Consider the following 6000-nt stretch of genomic DNA (forward strand, 5'->3'; position numbering starts at 1 on the left):
TGAGTTTTATTACTTGATGCGACCCAGTACACTTGCCGGTGAGTTTTGTGTTGGATCGTTTTCCACACATCAGAAATCGGCTAAGGTATGGTTTCCATTTCCTGTATCTAAAATGTAATGTGGTGTGAAAACTTATGCTAGAGGCCCTAAGATAGGAATTGAATTGTTGGTGTTGTTGAATGGTTGCGATATATTATGTGGTCATATATGTGATTATGAATATTGATGCCTTGATGGTATGATGCATGAGAGATATACATGTTGTGATATATGCTTGATGATTGATTGAGGTTGAATTGTGGGTTAAACCATGTTGATAGTGAGTATGATATTGATTAAGTGTAATGATGGTTGATTGGAAGTGGTGTTGTTGAAAATTGGGATGAGGAAGGATGTATAACATGTTAATGTGTTTACAATTTAGCCATTTGATTGAGATGGGTTAAAATGGTTGGATGGTGGTTTTGTGAATTTGATGAAAATGTTAATATATGAGTTGAGGAGGCTCGAAGTTTATTTTTGGTATGTTTTGGATTGATTTCAAAAAGGGTTGAAATTGGTATGTTTTGGTTGATTTTGAAAAGGGTTAAAATTGGTTTGTTTTGAAAATGGCACTTTGTGGTTTTGTATGAAAGTATGGTTTTTGGGCATACTTTGATGGAGCATAACTTGGACTCCGGATTCTTGATTTATGCCAAACATGTTTAGAAATGAAATTGGATCCGGGATGTTCATGCCGTTCGAAAAATGGGCGAAAAATGATTTGAAACGAAGAAGTTATGTCCGTCGGAAGATTGGGGTTTGAAACCGTAAATTCTGCAGCTTTTAACTTAGAAAAATTTTTGGCAGAATGCACCCCCACGCGTAGGCGTAACTAACGCGTGCGCGTCGTTTTCGCTATCCACGCGTGCACGTGGCCAACACGTATGCGTCAGTGGGCTACACCAATTGCCTAGCCAAATTTCCGAGAGTTGTGTGAGAATTGTGCTAGTTTTGTGCGTGGGGCACAAACCACACCCACGTGTACGTGTGGCTGACGCGTAGGCGTCACTTGGCCGTTTTCCCATCCACACGTGCACGTGGGCGACGCATACACGTCGATGAACTTTTTGGCGTTCCACGCGTGCGCGTAGGCAACGCGAACACTGATGACTTGCATCATCTACCTTTTTTCTTGCATAAAAAGGACCATAAAAGAGCATAATCTCATTTGATCATTACAATTCATGCAATATTTGATGAATATTATAGTACATTACTTTGAAATGAGTTTGTGCTAAATTTTAGGTGAAAAATACATCAAAAATGGGAAGAAAACAACAAAACAAGCTCGGTGTGTGAAACTGGCGAGCCACTTGGAGCAAACGCCACAAAAATGCACTAGCGTGGCACGCCAGGAGCTGGGCATGGCACACCAGTACTTAAGTCCATAGGGGATTCTCAAAGCATTTACATGGGCGTGGCACGCCAGTACAGTTTTCTAGAGAGCAACAATGAAAGCCACTAAAAAGGCGTGGCACGCCAGGTTGGGCGTGGCACGCCCAGCCCACCACTTACTATGGGTGTGCCACTTGAGCCATGAGCGTGGCACACCAATTCATCACTCCAGAAGGGATCATCACTAGGGCATGTCACTTGGTGTCGAAGGCGTGGCACGCCAGCTTCAAAATTCACTTGGGCGTGCCACTTGAGGAGCCAGGCGTGACACACCAAGCTTAAGAAACCCACAAATGAACAGGTGTGCCACTTAAGCAGCATGGTGTGGCACGCTAGTACAAGATTCCAGAAAAGGGGCTGAAGGCTAAAAAGGTTTGGGCGTGCCACTTGAGGTCGAAGGCGTGGCACGCTAAGCTCTCACCCTCACTTGGGCGTGCCACTTGAGCATCCAGGCATGGCACACCAGCGTACCAGAAGGCCAAATCAAAGGCTGGGCGTGCCATTTTGTATCGAAGACGTGGCACGCCAGCTCAAGAGTCTTACCTGGGCGTGCCACTTGAATGCTGGGCATGGCACGCCAGCTACTGGAACCAAGGCAAAATGATGGGTGTGGCATGCTAGTTATATTTTCCAAAGAGGGAGTTAAGGCCAACCATAAGGGCGTACCACTTGGTATCAAAGGCGTGGCACGCTAGCCACCACTCTCCACCCAGGCGTGCCACTTTGAGTCTCAGGCATGGCACACCATCATCACCAATCAACCAAAAGAAGAGCTGGGCGTGCCACTTGAATACTGGGCGAGGCACGCCAGCAAAGGACCATGCACACAAATGGGTGTGGCACGCCAGACCCTGGGCGTGCCATGCTAGTTAAACTTTCCAGAGAGATGGATCAAGCACACAGCATGGGCGTGGCACGCTAGCCCTGGACGTGCCACGCTAGTTCAATTTTCCAGAAGCAAGAAGAAGAGGGAGAAGGCTTGGGCCTGCCACTTGGGCTCGAAGGCGTGGCACGCCAGGCTACGCAAGTGATTAAAAGACCCTGTGCGTGCCACTTGGTCTTGATCGGAGCACTCGTGGACTATGTCGGAAGAGAATTTCTCAAAGAAGTTGCGTTGCAAGTATAGCTCTACCAAGAACAATCCTCGAGGATCAAATTTAGAAAGGAATTAGTTGTCACAAGTTCAACCCCAATAAAATAACCGAAGTATTCAAACCTCGGATCGTCTCACAAGGAATGGGCAAACATATGCTTCAACATTGGTTAGAAATCCGGGGTTGTAAGTTATGAGCAAGGAAGTAAACTAGGAATCTTAGCAAACAAGTAATCTTAAGGTGCAAGGAACTAATTCAAGTGACTAAGCAAGATGTGAGCAATTCCAAACTAAGAAGACAACATTCATTATAATTCTACTCTCAACTAAACAATAACTATAACTAAGGCAAGGTAATCAAGATTTTTGGGTTTTCAAATAAGAATGATAAAAGCAACTCTTGGTTAGACATGTGAATTGGGGTCACCATCCTTGTCTAATAACCATATCTTGACAATTACAAGGAGCCAAACCCATTAAGTCTACTTCTATACTTGAAGTATGTTAAATGGTTTGGTCAATATCCACCCAAAAGGTCTAACCTCACTACTAATTAACCTAGTAGTAGGTTAGTGTCAATGGCTATCAAATTGACCACTAAGGGTTCCCAAATCAACAAATCTATTAGACCCAATAACTCAAGTTTACCCAATTCCCTTGGTCTAAGCCAAGAGTAAAAAGAACTACTCCATAATCAAGGTAAACAACTCATCAAACACATGGTAAGCATTAACAAAAGACATGTTCAAATTGCAATTGGATTGAAATTGACAAACACCCACTAACAAATATCAACATACAATCACTCAAACAACATAATTAATCCTAGAAATCATCAATGTAACATCAACAAATCAAGATTCCCAATATTCATGCAATAGGTATGAAGTAACAATTGACAAAAATCCATAAAACTAACACAAGATCTAAGCAAAAGTGTACTAAGGAATTCAAATTTAACAACTAAAACAAGTAATTAACAAGATCCAATTCAGAACTCAACAAGAGACGATCAAATTAAAGCTAGATCTATAAAGCAACAAGAGTTTCTCTCTCTAGAAGAACAAAGAACCCAAAAACTAGAAAATGTGTCTTAGTGTAAAATGATTGATCCCCCCTCCCTTCTCCCTAGCATCCTTGGGTCTTTTTCCATGCAGAAACAGCTTGAATTTGGGCCTCATGAGCCTCAGAAATCGCCATGCGTGCGTGCGTGCCGATTGCTTTTCTGATCCACGCGTACGCGCCTAGTGCGCGTGCGCGTTGGTTGGAATTCTCTGGCCTGTGCGGATGCGTCAATCCTTGCGCGCCACTTCCAGTTATCCTCATCCACGTGTGTGCGTGAAGTGCGCGTGTGCGTCAGTGCTGAAGTTCCCAAAATGCAAATCTTCATGTTCCTTCCTCTTGTGCATGCTTTCTTCCTCTCTTCTAGGTCATTCTTACCCTATTAATTCTGAAATCACTCAACAAATACATCACGGCATCGAATGGCAATAAATCGGATCAAAATATAGCAATTCTAAGGCAAAATAAGCATGTTTTCCATCATGGAGCAATATTAGGAAGTGAACACAAAACCATGCATTTCTTGTGAATAAGTGCGAGAAATATTGACAAAAACCCCCAAATTAAGCGCAAGATAAACCACAAAATTAGGGTTTATCAAATCTCCCCACACTTAAACCAAGCATGTCCTCATGCTTAAAACAAAAGGACCAAAGATCATGGTGAGAAAGGGTTTATGAAATGCAAACTACCTAAGTGAATGCATGCAACTAATGTAAAATCATCTATCTACTTGGTCAATGGGTAAATCCATCCTCCAAGAACACATGTGAGCATATAGGGTGAAAATGATGTATAGTTCATGAATCCTACCAAACTGAATATCACTATGAAGTGCATATAACTGGCTAAATGAACGCTTGTGAAAGTCGGGAACAAGGAGTTGAGCATCGAACCCTCGCCAGACGTGTATCCGCTCTATGCGCCCAAGTGTATAGGGTTCGTCACTCAATCCTCTCCTAATCGTGCTTTCCAAGATTTGTCTTTCACCTAATAATCAACAATTACTTAATGCATACTTACAAGTATCATAAGGTCTTATCATGGGTGTAACGTGGCTAGGGTGAAGGTAAGGATGCATATGGTCAAGTGAGCTTAAAATTTGAGTCCTTAATTAACCTAGAATCCCACTAGACACATAGAACAACCTATACAACTATAATACATTACCTAGCTACCCTTGAGTTTCACTTTTTTTTTCTTGCATACTCATGCATTCCTTTCAATTCACATCCCTTATGCATTGTTTTTAATTACTTTGTCTTAGGGCATTTTTGTCCCCCTTCATTGCTTTTTCATTACTTTGTCTTATGGCATTCTTTTCCATATATATATCTTTTTTTTCATTTCTTTTTCATACATTCTCATATATACACATATGAATTTCTTCTCTCTTCTTTTTTTTTCGGTCCCCTTTTCCTTGGGGTTCATGTACAAAAGTTTCAATGCAGATGGTTCAAGCATTCAATACATGAGTATGTTCTCAAATCCCAGAATTTTCAATTACAATTACAATACACCTCTATATCTACCCAAGTTCCCAAGTATACCGTCCCAATTGAATGATACACATCCTAACTCACCTAAGCTAATCAAGGATCCAAATTTAGGGACATTCATGGTTTTTCACTTAGGGTTGTTGATGTGCACTTTTTAGGAGCAAAGAGGGTTTATCATAGGCTCAAAATTGGTTAGCAATGGTAGATAAAAGGGTTAAGGCCATTTGGGAAAAGTGACTATTGAAATGATGGCCTCGATCATGTAAATGCATTCATACACAAAGTAATGGACATATAGAATCAGACAAAGCCAGGATTGCAATCATAGAGAGAGAATAATACATACAAGAATGGAAATTAATGGTTAGAAGATATAACCATACAATAGGCTCAAAACTTACATGCTTGTGTTCTTAGCTCAATCACTATGTTCCAAAATACATTCTTAAAGCAAGTTTTCCGCAAAAATTTTCCAAAATTGGTAGGGTACCCCAAAACACAGTTTCTTGGGAGAGAAGTTATTATTTGACCAAGCAACTCTATTGAGACTAACTATCATGCAAGGGATATTTACAAACAAGACTAACTACACATGCAATGTACTAACTACTATGCAAAAGGTAAATCCATGGGTATTGAAAGGAAGAGATTGTTACCCATGGAGATCGGTCGAACAACCTCCCCACACCTAGAATTTAGCATGGTCCTCCGTGCTACTAAGAATGCGCAAGGGACGGTCGGAACCGGAGCCTTTACTATCCCCTTCATCAGAGCTCCCATCACTTGGGTTGGATGTGGATGTGAATATTTCGGGTTCCTCTATGCTAGGGGTAACACAATGCAGAAGCTTCTTGATGTAAGTGTATCGGCGTTGGTTGCGCCGCTCATATCTATCAATCTTCCGGTGTA

Source organism: Arachis stenosperma, chromosome 1, assembly GCF_014773155.1.
Source record: "Arachis stenosperma cultivar V10309 chromosome 1, arast.V10309.gnm1.PFL2, whole genome shotgun sequence".
Lineage (NCBI taxonomy): Eukaryota > Viridiplantae > Streptophyta > Magnoliopsida > Fabales > Fabaceae > Arachis > Arachis stenosperma.